The 16,023-nt window shown below is 37.0% G+C and overlaps 1 protein-coding gene and 1 pseudogene across 5 annotated transcripts in view; both read right to left on the bottom strand.

Annotated features, from left to right (window-relative positions):
- Positions 1-16,023, bottom strand: part of ATF6 (activating transcription factor 6) — a 276,390-nt gene that overhangs the window by 119,627 nt on the left and 140,740 nt on the right. The window lies entirely within an intron of this gene.
- LOC143680091 (proteasome activator complex subunit 3 pseudogene) lies at positions 2,518-3,890 on the bottom strand (annotated as a pseudogene).

Raw genomic sequence — 16,023 nt, 5'->3', positions numbered from 1 at the left:
GGATACTATGTTTTGACACCTGTTCCTAAAGTAAGTTTATTACTATAAAAGTGTTCCCAACCATTTGGGGAAAAAGCAAAAATCACAAAAGGATTAACTTTCGTAGAAGAAAGAGACTTTACAAGAGCATTCCAGTTCCAATTTGATATAGGGTTAAAACAGGAAGAAAAATGCTAGTACCAAGAATCTTCAACTCCAAAGAACATACACGTTTTCTTTTCTTAGTATAAGACACACATGAGTATTAGAAACAATTCATTTCAATCTGGCACAGGTTTCGACAGTTTAAGAAATAAAAGGAACAAATAAAAGATGATGGTTATATTACGTAGGGAATAGATATTTAAACTTTAGATGGTTAACAACGGTTGAAAACTAAGAAACATTTGGACTTCCCTTACGTTGTTCCTTACACTCTTGTGGGCAATCAGATGCTTGCCAAACGGTATGAACTGAAGAAGGGTTCCTGGTACTCTTTTGAATGAGATATAATACCTTAAAAGGGAAGTAATGGGAACACTTAAAGAGGAACATGAAACACAAACCGATGTTTTTCTATAAGGCAATATATGTTTAGGTTAGATTTGGAAGGCCCGAAAAGAATAAACTTGATCTACCCTGGTATCATTTTCAGGATTTTAGCTTGAAAATAAAGGTTCAACTAAACCAGCTTACAATTAGCTTTCTAATCTACAAAGATTAGAATAAATATTCATATCCATTTTGGTAAGAACAGGCTCAAGTATGAGGTACAATTTTCTAGATATTACTATTAGATAAGATAAAAAATGAAGGTGACAAACTAAATTTTATGTCTCAGATTAATTCACCTTAATCATGGAGAAATATATTATTTTTGCTCCTTCAGATAAAACAGATAAGGAGAAAAAAAAGCAAAAGAAATGCCAGGGGTCATTAGAAGCTCCCTGGACAGACACTGACACTTCATCAGAAAACCTTTCACCTTGGGGTGGGGGTGGGAGACAACCCACCAAAAACACAGTATAGTTCAAACACAGAAATATTTATTTTTTAAAGTCTCTCCTTTACATGTTAAATGATTCTTGCTGTTAAATAGGAAAGGTTTTACAGCAGCTTTTAGCTTTTAAAATATAGTCTGTACAATTATAGATTATACTTGATTTTCATCCTTAGCAAGCAAAACAAGATGGAGAGAGACTCCAAAAGAAAAAGCCTCACTCAAAAGTGATTCTTTTCATTAAATGGGGAAATGGGAGACATAGGGGAGATAGCTTAGGGGCAGTTAAAGGAAAACAGATAAAACTAATAATGTCATGAGTCTGACAATATCTGAAAGTGATTTCGTTTTCAGCAAGGAATTTTATTTCTTTGCCTATGAAATATTGCAAAAAAGGTGGAATTACAAATAAGTTTTAAAAACAGATACAAGATTGACTCATATATTCAGCTGGTTTTAGAGAGGACTGTGCGAAAAAATTTTTTCAATTCTATTGTAATTCCTTCACAAAAAACAAGCTTAAATCTAATAATCTTCCCACAGGAAACTCAGAGAAATAATTTATTACAATGCAATATTATTATAAAATATATTAAATATAGTAAATTAAATATATTAAAAAGTTAAAACCATACTTTATGTACATATATAAAATTTAAAATTATGAGAATTCCAGGAACAGCCCAACTAGTTGGATGGGAAAAAAGACTAAGTTATAAATTGAACACAGAAATACTCTCATTCCTATATACAAAAGGGCAGTAAATGATTAACTCTTACTGCCCCTTTTTTCCAAATTTGTATTATATAACTTGCCCAGGTAATTTTAAGTGATAAACATCTTCAAATAGTACTAATATCGAAACAAATGTCTTCTGAACAAAAATAATTATGGAGAAAGAATTGATCATATCACAAGCAAGAAATTCTCCCTGATGAGTAAAGCAATTCATGGTGCAGTAATTTGCCTTACCTGCAAATTAAGTACTACAAATCTGGAAGTGCTGAACTTTAGAAATACAACAGTATACACCACTTGAAGAGACAACAATGGTTTCCCCTCAACAAGGCAGCAAAAGCAGTCTTGGGGGAACAAATCAAAATCACTTTTTAGAGTCCTTAGATTTAAAGAACGACTCATAATGTGAAAGGGAAACTACAATTAGGGCATAAGAAGTATCTTAAATGATAAATGGGAAAGAAGATGAAATCAATTGAGAGAGAAAAAAAAAGTAAAAGTAATAAAAAGCTTGAAGGATTTAGCAGAGTCTTGTGAGATAAACGGGTACCCGGACAAAATACAAAACTGTATAAAAGGAAACCAGAAGATGCCAAGACGGTGGAATGTCGTACAAAGAAGCTTTATTCTAAGGGAAGCATGGATGTCCATAACCTTAGAATAACTAAGACCTATCACACTTTGTATGCTCATTTTCTTGCAACATAAGTTGAAAAATGTCAACGGTATGAGTCCAACTGAGAAGAGAAACTCTATATGTCTGAAAATTAAAGTTCAGATAAGCACACTTAGGCAATCATAAAATGTCATAACCAAGTTTTATTTCAATCTGCTAAATTTGAGGTATACAATGACCTAAACACCTCTTTAAACTTCCTTGCATAAAACAAATGATGGAAAAGGAGAATTTCTGAAGTTTGAACAAAGTAATAGAGCAGAACCTGAGGAAAAGCTTCATTTAACTTTCCTTTAAACTTTAGTTCTTTAAAATAACCCTTGAAACCAATGTGACCAAAGCCATAACGAAGAAACCTTGGCCAACATTCATCCACAAAACTGCTTTTAAAAACGGCAGTCCTTTCTCTTTGGCCAATCTTACCACCTTCTACACTTCCCTCCAAAGGAAAATCAAAATTAAGCCAAAGAGGATATACTATACGCTGTAAGAAATTCAAACTAAACAGTAACGCACATTTCCAGTCGTTTCATCACCTGTAGAGTCATTAATAACCAGCCTTCTAGATAGATGCCTATACAGCATGCCAACTCTTGAAGGAAAGTGGGGTGGAAAAAGGTCCTCAGTATAGGTTGTCGGTATTGGTGCTCCGAGGGGTTTTGATCTTCTCTATATTTTTGAGGATTACATCATGCAAAGTGGCATACTGGTTCCGCACGTGCAGTAGGATCTGGCGCACACTCAGGTATTCGTTTTCGTCGACCTCAGCTACGGTGCGGCGATAATCTTCCACCTGGGGGTACTTCACTATCTTGGATACCAACTTGGCCCGAGTGTTGTAGTAGGTGGAGAAGCGGCGCAGATAGGAGGCCGCTGTACTCTCCACGGTCCACAGCTGGTCCACGGTGTCTTCCTGGATAGACACTCCGAAGTTGTTGCCGTCCTCCACCTTCGGGATGAGCAGCTGCACCCACATCCGCACCGTGTTGCATTTCTCTCTGAGCAGCTCGATCTCAGGTTTCACTCTCTCAATCAGCTCCACCAGATGCTGGTTGCTCCGCAGAAGCTGTCCCTCACCGCCTGGCAGTGCAGGCACCCTGGCCAAAGACTGGGTTTGCAGAAATGGCGGATCCCAGTTGGGCCCATCCCCTGCGGTGTCTGGCGTGGCAGGGGGCTCCGGAGCTGGCACCGAACGGATTCTGGACAGGTCTTGCAAGCGGAGCTCCTGGACCCGGCTATCCAGCTCCGACAGCTTCTGGGGGAAGAAGGTGGACACCAGATCTTCCGCCTCCTGGGCGATGCGGGCTCGAAACGAATCTACTTTCCCCTGCAGGTCCTGCTCTAGCTTCAGCGGGGAAGCCATCGCCTCCAAGGTCGTCGAGTGTTGGGGTGGCACGACCCACGTTACTCCCTTCTTGGCAGACTGGGCTTTGGCCTCCGCCGCCACCTCCAACTCCCAACAGACCACGCCCTGCCACGCCGGGACGTGGGGGGGGGGGGGGGGCGGAGACACGCGCGAGAAGGAGGGAGCCTTGGCCCGAGCCACGACCCGCGGAGACCCTGCGTGCAGAGGTTCGGGGGCCCTGGCTGCTACACGATTGGGACAACGTCTCGGGTCTAATACCCGGAACCACCCCTCCCTATCTACCTGCCAGGCTGCAGGATGCCCAAGCATGAAGGGCAGTTACAAAGAACATGGGGAAGACTGGACAGTAACAAGAAGGCGTACTTTACCTGGAAAATGAACCAAATCCAAAATCCCTAAATCCAGAACACAGCCCCTCTCTCTTTTTTTCAACAATTTTATTCATACATCATACAATCCAAACTCTACAATCATGGACTCTCAGTATAATCACAGAATTGTGCATTCATCACCACAATCAATTTGAGAACATTCTCCTTGCTTCAAAATGAAAAATTCCATACCCCTTATATTATTACACCCTATTTATTACCTGACATTTAGCATTGGTATGGCACCTTTGGAACAACTGATGAAAATATAGTATTACTGTTAACTATAGTCCATAGTTTGCATTAGTTGTATTTTTCCCCCATATAACACCCTATTATTAATACCTCATAATAATGACATATAATTGTTTTGGTTCATGGAAGAACATTCTATTTTTACTATTAACCACGGGCATCATCTACAACAGGGTTCACTATGTTATACAGGCCCATGGTTCATTCTCTAGCTTTCCTTCTAGTGGCACAAGTAACCTTAAACTTTCCCTTTCAACCACAACCACACCCATAATTCCATGCTGTTAATTACATTCACAATAATGTGTTACCATTGCTCTATCCATTCCCAAACCTTTACAATCAGCCTTACTAAAAATTATGCACAAATTAAGCACCAGCTACCCATTCTCTACCCTCATCTATCTCCTGGTAACCAATACTATGTAGATTTTAACTCCATGAGTTTGCTCATTATAATTAGTTCATATTGATGAGACCATACAGTATTTGTCCTGGCATTTTTCACACAACATTTCACACAGTATGTCCTGTCTGGCTTATTTCACACAACATAATGTCCTCAAGTTTCATCCTCCAAGAAATGAATTAAATATGCACACATTTTTATGCATACACATTTACATTCAAGCTTGGAGAATTTGGGACTATAAAACAGAAAAGGAAAATCAAATCTTGAAACAGGACCACAAGTTTTCTGTATCTTGATTTACTTTATAACTTTGGAAATATTATGGAAATCACCTTTTATACCATTATAGTTTAAAAACATCCTCAATGGAATACATGGTTTAGCAAATGGCTACTCTGTTTTTTAAAAATAAATATTTCTAGTGGCACATATAAAATGAAGAAAATTTTTCCTATTTATATTATGACCTACCCTGATTAATGTAACCATATATATATATGAAACTACTTTCTTTAGTTGTCTGATGACACAATGCAAACTCCTTTAGGGACTTCAGCTGTTCTATTTCCTAAAGTGATGTAAGAATTTTATTTAGTCATAAAATGCTTCCTGTCCTTGTTAACAGAAAATAACAACTCCCAATTTTCTTTCCCCATCAATCATTAGCAACAGCAGTTGTCCTGAAAAAATTCCTTATCAACTTGCCTGCCTCGAACTAACCCATGAAATTATACTAACTGCCAACAGGAAAGGGAAGGCCTCTGTGAGGCCTGTGTGTGTAGTGTTGTCTTGTTCAGGTCATTTTCTTCTTTCTCCATAGCCCTGCAGGGTTCATTATGTACTGAAGCCAATAACAGATAATCACTCTTCTTTAGGAATAGCTACAGATTTATGGGTGACTTATCTTTTAAATATCATCCAATTACAAAACCATACCCTGTGAAGAAAAGATCCTGTGGTCTTAAATATGAGCTCCACTTACAGAACTATTCTGTAAACTATAAGCAACTGTTGTTGTGTCAACTATCGGACATAAATGTAACCTTGAGATAGGGATTAGGATTTAACCCTTCAAAATCATTTTCCACTGATTTCTCTCTGGCTATAAAAGTTAGTTGAAATATAATCTTAAGACTCTGGGGGTATTAGTATTTATCCTCATATACATAAAATTCTTCTTCTCCAGGTTGTAATGGATCTTAAGTTAACTAACCCAAATGGCTTTATTTACCACCTATGAATATTCATTAGGATCATAAAATACACTTTTTATTCTCTATGATATTTACATTCAATACCATAGCCTGAGTTTTATAATATAATACCAAGTACCCTGCCAGAGGCAATTTCTAGGGTTGACAAATACATCATTTCCCTTTCCTTCATTCTTCACTCTAGTGTGTTGCAAGTAAGGGTACAGAAATAAGCAATACAGAGGCACTTGCGGCAGTGTCATTTTTTGGCAATTGTAGTTGCCAATCCAACATCTCCAGAACTCAGTCTCCAAACCTAACACATGTGCATATATATATTTAAGTGAAGAGGAGTGGCAATATAGCATCGTGATTAAGCCTACAAAATTAGTCTACCAGGTTCAAATCCTAGCCTTCCCAATTACTAAGTGTGTGAACTCGAATAAGTTATTTAACCCCTCTGTGCTTCATTTTCTTCATTTATAAAATGAGCATAATACTGGCTATTTTCTTTTTTTTAATTAAAAAAAGTATGACAAGAAAGAAACACAAACATTCTTAACATATGATCATTCCATTCTACATATATAATCAGTAATTCACAATATCATCACATAGCTGCATATTCATCATCATGATAATTTCTTAGAACATTTCCATCAATTCAGAAAAAGAAATAAAGAGACAACAGAAAAAAATTTATACATACCGTACCCCTTACTCCTCCCTTTCATAGACCACTAGCATTTCAATCTAAGTTTAACATTTTTCCCCCTATTATTTATTTTTATTCCATATATTTTACTCATCTGTTGATAAGGTAGATAAAAGGAGCATCAGACATAAGGTTTTCACAATCACACAGTCACACTGTGAAGGTGTATCATTACACAATCATCTTCAATGAACATGGCTATTGGAACGCAGCTCTACATTTTCAGGCAGTTCCCTCCAGCCTCTCCATTACATCTTGAATAACAAGGTGATATCTATTTAATGTCTAAGAATAACCTCCAGGATAACGTCTCAACTCTGTTTGGAATCTCTTAGTCATCGACACTTGGTTTTTTCTCATTTCTCTCTTCCCCCTTTTGGTCAAGAAGGTTTTCTCAATTCTTTGATGCTGAGTCTCAGCTCATTCTAGGATTTCTGTCCCACGGTGCCAGGAAGGTCCACACCCCTGGGAGTCATGTCCCACGTAGAGAGGGGGAGGGCAGTGAGTTCGCTTGTTGTGATGCTGGAGAGAGGGGCCACATTTGAGCAACAAAAGAGGTTCTCTTGGGGGGGGGGTGACTCTTAGGCCTAATTTTAAATAGGCTTGAACTATCCTTTGTGGGGTTAAGTTTCATATGAACAAACCCCAAGACTGGAGACTCCGTCTATTGCTTTGGTTGTCTGCATTGCTTGTGAGAATACCAAGAATTCAACTCGGGGAAATTGAATTTTCCCCCTTTCTCACCATTCCCCAAAGGGGACTTTGCAAATACTTTTTTATTCACTGTTCAAATCACTCTGGGATTTATTGGGGCATCTGTCTGGACAAACCAACAAAATCTCATGCCGTAGTCAAGGTTCCATATACTTATGGTATTCAATTAAGCTGTCTACATAAGTTATATTAGGAAATGCAGTAGTCAAAATATAAATTTTGTATCAAATAAACATTTTTTTGCTTTAGTCTCACACATAAGTTAAAATTTTAAAATATTAAGTACTATCAATTTTCAACACCCTGCAGCAATGACATTCCTATGTTCTTTCTCACGCAAAAATATTTTTAAAATTTGTACATTTCATCACTATCATTATACACTCTAGGCATTCCTAGATTATACCATCTCGATCTTTAATATCTATCTTTCTTTCTGATTTCATTTGTGCCCCCAGCCCTCCTCCCTCTATCATTCTCATATTCAGCTTCATTCAGTGTTTTAACATAATTGCATTACAGTTAGGTAGTATTGTGCTATCCATTTCAGAATGTTTACAATCAGTTCTGTTGCACAATCTATATTCCTTCATCTCCAATTACCCAATATTTTACCCTATTTCTATCTCCTGATGGTCTCTGTTACCAATGAAATTCTCCAAGTTTATTCACTAATGTCAGTTCATATCAGTGAGACCATACAGTATTTGTCCTTTTCTTTCTGGCTAATCTCACTTAGCATAATGTCCTTAAGATCCATCCATGTTGTTACACACTTCATAACTTTATTCTGTTTTATGGTTGCATAAAATTCCATCGTATGTATATACCACTGTTTGTTTAGCCACTCTTCTCTTGATGGACATTTTGGCTGTTTTCATCTCTTTGCAATTGCAAATAATGCTGCTATAAACACTGGTGTGCAAATGTCCACTTGTGTCCTTGCCCTCATATCCTCCAAGCAGATACCTAACAATGGTTATTGCTAGGTCATATGGCAATTCTATATTTAGCTTCCTGAGGAACCTTCCAAAAATGCCTTCCACAGTGATTGTACCATTTGACAATCCCACCAACAATGGATAAGTGTGCCTCTTTCTCCATATCCTCTCCAACACTGGTCGTTTTCTCTTTTATTGATAATGGCCATTCTGGTGGGTGTGAGATGGTATCTCATTGTGGTTTTGATTTGCATTTCCCTAACAGCCAGGGAACTGGCTATCTTCTAAAGTCTGTTTTGAGGATTAAATTAGTTAATACACATGAAGAACTTAGCACAGTGCCTTGAACACAGTTATTACTATGATTGATGGAGGTCTCTACATTAGCACTTCAAAATCTCTCCTCACTCTTTGAAGTGGGGCAGAACTGTGAATTCTACACAAACTAAAACAAGCAGTGACAGCTAACTGTACTACAGAGGTGGATATAAGTAATTTTTTAAAAAAACAGGCTTGAATTTATGAGATGGTCAATAATTAGAGGTCAGATCACAAAAGGCTTAGGTGAAGGAAGTCCAAAATTTTTGGCTACGTTGACTGAAAAGTGCACTTCTGAACAAAACACCTTCTGGCAATAGCCATGTAGTCATCAAGTTCACATTATTTTATCTTACAAATTAAATAATCGGTGTATCTCAGAAACAATATCATCTACTCTCAAAGGTCATTAAGCTCACTGAATTTAACAACAACAACAAAAAATCTACTGATAGTTCTAAGTCCTTGATCTTGGCTTTTTAAGATATTGTCTTAGTTTGCCAATGATGCCAAGACATACACTACACAATGGGTTGGCTTAAATAATAGAAAATATGGGTTCGCTTGAATAATAGAAAATTATTGTCTCATGTTTCGGAGGTTAGTTCAACATCAAGATTTTGGCAAGCTTGCTTTCTCCTTGAGTCTGCAGCATTCTGGTGATGGCAATATTCTATCACATAGTGATCTCTCTCTATGGCTTCTCCTACCTCTGCTTCTACTTTCCTGTCCAATTCTCTTTGCTTATAAGGACTTCAGCCATATAGATTAAGGTGCACCCTTATTCAGTTTTAAGGCCACACCTTAACTAATAATTATGAATTAACACTTATTAACTAATAATATCTTCAAAGGTCCCATTTACACATGGGTTCACACCACAGGACCAGGGGCTAGGAAATGAACATATCTTTTGTGGGGTACGTGACTGAATCCCTAACAGACACTTTTGCCAGTGACTCTCCATCCAAAATACTGATGAAATCCCTTTTTGGATGAACAATGAAATCTCTAGTTTGGCATTTCTCAAATTGGAGTCCATTTGTTCCCTATAATTAATTTAAATTATAATCAGTGGCATTAATTAATATTTACAATATTGTGCCATCATCGTCTCCATTACCAAAACTTTTTAATTACTCTAAACAGAAATTCTATATCCATTAAACAATATACATTGTTTCTCTCTCCCTTCCCTCCATGTCCCTAGTAACCTCGACCTATGTTCTCTATGAATTTGCTTGTCCTAGATATTTCATATAAATGGAGTCATATAATGTTTGTCCTTATGTCTGGCTTCTTTCTCTTAGCATAATAGTTTCAGGGTTCATCGATGTTGCAGCATGTATCAAAACTTCATCCTTTTCATAGCTGAATAGTATTCCATTGTAGGTATACAATACATTTTGTTTATACATTTGTTGATGGGCAGTTGTGTTGTTTCCAGCTCTTGGCTATTGTGAATAATGTCACTATGAACATTTTTGTAAAAGCATCTGTTCAAGTCCCTGCTTTCAATTTTTGGGAAATATACCCAAAAGTGGAATTGCCAGATCATAGGGCAATTCATTTTACATTTCTATCCATAATGCATGAAGGTTCCAATTTTTCCACATCCTTGATAATACTTGTTATTTTCTGTTGTTGCTGCTTTTTTCAATAGCCATCCTAGTGGGTGTGACATGGTATTTCACTATGGTTTTGATTTGAATATCCCTAATGGCTAATGATATTGAGCATCTTTCCATGTGCCTATTGGCCATCTGTATATCTTCTTTGAGAAATGTCTTTTCAAGTCCTTTGCCCATTTGTTGTTTTTGTTTGTTTTTTGCTTTTGTCTTTTGTTGGTGAGTTGTAGGAGTACTTTATGTATTCTGGATATTAAACCTTTATCAGATATATGATTCACAACTATTTTCTCCCATTCTGTGGGTTGTCTTTTACTTTTTTGATGATGTCTTTTGATGCACAAAAATTTTTTAATTTTGATGAAGTCCAATTTAACTATTTTTTTTCTTTTGTTGCATATGCTTTTGGTGTCTTATCTAGGAATCCACTGCAAAACCCAAGGTCATGTCGATTTCTCCCTACGTTATCTTCTAGGCATTTTTTTTAGTTTTGGTTCTTATATTTAGGTCTTTGATCCATTTTGAATTAATTTTTGTATATGGTGTAAGAAAGGGACATGCATGTATTCATTTTGATGGCCACAAAAAAAAATGATGTAAGCAAATTCTGGATCACATTTATGCCAGTTTGAAAAGATTTACATATCCTACAAAAGTCATGTTTTAATCCTAATCAATCTTGTGAGAGCAAGTTTCTTCTAATCCCTATTCAGCACTATAGGTTGGAAACTTGGTTAGGTTATCTCCAAGGAGATGTGATTCAATCCAGTGTGGGTATTAAACTTGATTAGATGGAGACATGTCTTCAACCATCCTATGTAGGTCTTGATTAGCTTACTGGAATCCTATAAAAGAGGAAATTCTGAGAGAGCAGAGAATGACGAGAGCCATGAGGAGAACCTATGCAGCCAGAAACCTTTGAAGATGAAGAAGGAAAATGCTCCTAGGAGAGCTTCATGAAAGAAGCCAGAAGAGAAAGCTAGCAGACTTCATCATGTGCCTTTGCAGCCAAGAGCGAAACTCTGAATGTTGACAGCCTTCTTGAACCAAGGCATCATCTTTACCTGGATGCCTTAGATTGGACGTTTCTACAGACTTGCTTTAATTTGGACAATTTCACAGCCTTACAACTGTAAACTTGTAACTTATTAAATTTCTCCTTTTAAAAGCCTTGCTGTCTCTGGTATATTACATCCAGGAAGCTAGCAAACTAGCACAATATCATAACTGTCATGCAATTTTGGAGCCAGCAATGATATTTTTTTTATGACTATAATGACACCTAGTGCAGCCAGTTTTAGGTAGATTATCCTTTTCCTCCCTCCCCCAAAGAATTGTTAAATCAACAGAACAAAAGTTCTTAGTGGTTCAATTAGAGAAAACTGGAGGGGGAACAAAGTTACAACATAGCACTCAATAGTTTGGAAATGTCTTAAAAATTTAAAGTACCTGCACCATAAGAGTCAGTATCATGTTCACTCATGAGTAGGGACTATTTCAGAAAAGCAGGATGTTACATAAATTAATGCTGCTGATTTGAATTCTATTAGCAATTGTATTTATATTTATAATTGCAATTTTATTTATTTTTACTTTATACAATTATTTTGGTTTTATAGTTGTAGAACTAGAAATACATATTTCTAGAATGCATTTTTATATCAATATGCTCTTAATAACCATTCTAACAATAAATCACTATTGGAGAAGATTTTCTTCCTTCGAAAGGGGGACATAACTCAAGTTTATAAAACACTGTGCTAGTAATACCTTCTTCTAAAACCCTGTGCAAACAATCACAAAATTATCTTCCTGATATGCATGTCTGATCATATTTCTGTCTTTTATAAAGTAAGGACCAAATTCCTATAGCATGACCCACGAGTTCTTTTATGATCTGGATCCAGCTATCTTTGACCTCCCAGAACCTACTCTTCATTCCAACACCAGATCTCTCACACTTTCCATGCATATCTTCCTCCCTCTTTGTCCTACTCATTCTTCTTTAATAAACTCTAGAATTATTTCTCTCAGAAACCTTTTCTGATATCTCGTCCTTCTTCTGTGAAGTTAGTGTTCCCGGCACAAGTTAAGTAGTAAAATAATATATGGCTCACAGAGTTGATGAAAGGACAAAATGAAATAATGTATACAGAAAACAGCCAAGATAGTAAATACTTCATAAACAGGAGTACGGTTATTTGTAAACTCAGAGTATTATGCATATAACTCTTCATATTTCCTGTATAGTACTGTAATTTTCAAGTGATAAGTCACTTTTCTCTACTATATTAAATTCTTTGAGGGCAAGGATTTTATCTTATTTATCATCATATACTTTATGGTCACACTGTGCCTGGTAACATCAAGTGTTCAATGCATACATGAATGAATGAATTAATGAAGCAAAACAGGATAAACATGTTATGAGACAGGACTTGACTTGCAGAAGAGACAGGATGCTCAAGAAACTTCTTACTTTCTCCCCTAGAAAAAAATGCTAAACTGTACTATATCATATAAAAATGCATTTTTGAAATCTAACAGCAGTTTTTTGGGCACAGTTCTTTAAATATTTATCAGGAAAGGTAAGAAATCCACCCCCCACCCCACCCTACCCCCATCAACAGCATGTAGAGTTTTACATCCTGCTTTTGACTGGGCAAAATTCTGCCAGAGTTCTCTTAGTTACAGCATTACTTACAAATAAGTTCAAACAAATAGCCCCACTTAATTAACTGGAATTCATCTGTAGAACAGCAGTAGTTATGTGGTACATGTCTGTACAAAATGAACTTATTGGGGGACTACTAGAGAAGTATAGACTAGGAATGAGGATGATGCTGGCTCTGACTCATGCTTCCACTGTTTATTTAAAGCTTCTTATTAGTATGGGATTTGTTTTATTTGGCAAAATCACAAGATTTCAACTGACTTGAGAAAGAAAGCTGTAAGAAAATGCCTAAGCATAAAAGTTCTACAGCTGAATAATAATCTGTAACTCAGTGCTGTATCAACAGGCTCCCCAGGAGATGATGCAAGCTGAAACCACTCCAGAATCACAAATTTCATGAGCTGCAGACTTTACTGCTAAAAATAATGTACTGGTTGACCAAAGACTATATACCTCTATAGATACATTTTTAATGCAAAACTCACTAGCTGTTTTAAATTTTTAGATTACTGTATAAAATATGTACAAAGAGTTGAATTTATTTAAACAATTTTCATCAGTAACAGAAAAGTCAAAAACAAATTTTTAAAAAACACAAAACTTATGTGCTTTAGAAAAAGTGTAATTTTTCAATGTTCACTTAAGATTACTCTGTCCTCTACTCTGATTTTTCCTTTCAGCACTTAAATTGATATCATTTCATATTTATTTGTCTATTTGTTTAGTGTTTGCTTCTAGAATATAAGCTCTACAAGAACAAAGGCTTTGTTTTCTGTGTTGTTGGATTCTTTACAGTGACACCAGTCTGGAATACAATGGCTCCTCATTAATGTAAATATTTCGTTGGATGAATGACAATAAAATTAGTTACATCCCTTGTTTAAACGATAATTATTTGAGGATAGTCATTGTTGGAAGAGGTTTTTTTTTTTATGACAAAAGTCAAGTAACTATTGAAATAGTCACAACTTAGTATGAATAAAGTTTTTTTGATAATTAAATCCATTCTTTAAAAGTTTGAGAAAAAAACATTCTATGCTCTTAAGACATTTCACATTTAAGTGTACTCTTAGAGAAAATAAGAGACATGAATGATTTTCAAATATTTTGGATTTTGGTATTTATCACTACCATTTGCCTTTTAAAAGTAGAAGTATTTGCCTGAAAATAAAATTAATGATTCACATTTTGATAGATACAAAATATGCCTTCCTAGCTTTATATTTTGAAATTCAGTCAACATACAAACCTACAATAAAATCAGAAAAATACAAATCAAAACAAATAAGTCTGGACTTTTAGTTGTGTAACAGCATCTTGCTCAAAGAGGCATTAGAGTCTCTCTAGCCAAAGCTGATCACAAAATTCGTAAAACAATCCTATGAGGATAATAGCTTTCAAATAACCAGCAATTATATATTCATAGAAATTAGGCTGACCATTTCTTTCCATAGGGGAGGTATTATACATACATATTTTACTAAAAAAATAAGTACTATAAACTCTAAAACTAAAAAGCTGACCCAAACGCCTTAGGGAAAAATGAAACGGCATCATTAAAATAGATGTGAATTGTTTTATGAATTCAAATGATTTAATCAGTAATTTTTATCTTCCCAACAACCTGTGCACTTCTATTATATTTTTAAATGTCAGGTAATAGACTTCATCTAAAACAGAGAAACAAAGAATTGTAACCTCATACAATTAAGGTGACATAACTGTATTAAAATCTTTATATGATTGTGTGTATACATTATTAATACTTCTAAGAAAGAATAAAAACTGGCTTTATTCTACAAAGGAAAATAATGTTTACTATATCTTTTGGGTATACTCATGGCATTTCAGTCATATGGCTCCTATTTAAAATCAACATGAAAAGGTAATATTACAGACTACATAGTCTCTTTCCAATTACCTGCCAGTCACAAATCTATCAGAATGAAAGTGATATAGTCAACTTCAACAAACCCTTATAACACCTGAAAAACTGATGTCTACTGTTACTTTCTTTTGCATGTAATCTAAGTCTCTAGTGTCTACAGACATCATGTGAAATGAACATTGAATTAGATTCAGCACAGCAAATATTTAAAAGAATTCCGGTAACACTTTTTCTAAAAGCTATTAGAAGAGGCCATAAAGACTAGTGAGGGGATCCTTGGTATCTCTCTGTTTGGAAGACCCTCTACTTTCAAATTTATGACTTCCTTCCCCCCATGAAGGGAAAAAGAGTAGATATAAATTATTTAAATCAAGCTTTAATAAACCCTGATACTAGATAGTAATGTAAAAGCTACTGTTGTAAAATCTTGCATTAAAATAAATCTTTACGACTTCCGGAGAAGATGGCGGCTTAGTAAGACGGGCGGGTCTTAGTTCCTCCTCCAGAACAGCTACTACGGGAGTAGAAACGATACAGAACAGCTCCCGGATCCACGACAGAGATCAAGAAGACAGCGTACTCCATTCTGGAAGGGCTGACTGGCTGGGAGAACCCGCTCCGGTGAGATCACCGAGGGGCGCGGGCTTCCCCGGGCCAGGGAGGCAGGCTGCCGGAGTCCCTCCCTTCCTCCTTCCGGGGTGGCTGGGAGAATTGGACAGGCGGTCCCCTCAAGCCGCGGTGGCTGGCTCCCCGCCCCACACACGGCCCCCCGGACCAGCTGGGAGAATTGGATCGGAGATCCCCCACACCATGGAGACCGGCGACCAGGATCCCTTCCAAACACGTGGCTTCCTGGTCCAGCTGGGAACGGTGCACTCCCCCAGGCCGCGGCAACTGGTGCCCTCCCGCCACGCTTGGCGTCCCGGGCCGGCTAGGAGATTCGGACAGGCGCTCTCCCGGGCTGCGGTTGCCGGCGACCCTCCCCGCGTTTGGATTCCCGGACTGGCTGGGAGATTCGGATTGGCACTCTTTCCAGCCGCTTCGGCTGGCGAAACTCCACCATGGCGAGAGTTTTCCAAAGTTAAAGGACCCACAGCACCTTTTACTGGTAGGACCCACAGACAAAAAAGTGCCACGAGCGCCACCTACTGGGC

This window comes from Tamandua tetradactyla, chromosome 4, assembly GCF_023851605.1.
Source record: "Tamandua tetradactyla isolate mTamTet1 chromosome 4, mTamTet1.pri, whole genome shotgun sequence".
NCBI lineage: Eukaryota > Metazoa > Chordata > Mammalia > Pilosa > Myrmecophagidae > Tamandua > Tamandua tetradactyla.
Note: the sequence above shows the minus strand (reverse complement) of the source record. Positions and strands in the feature narration are given on the sequence as shown.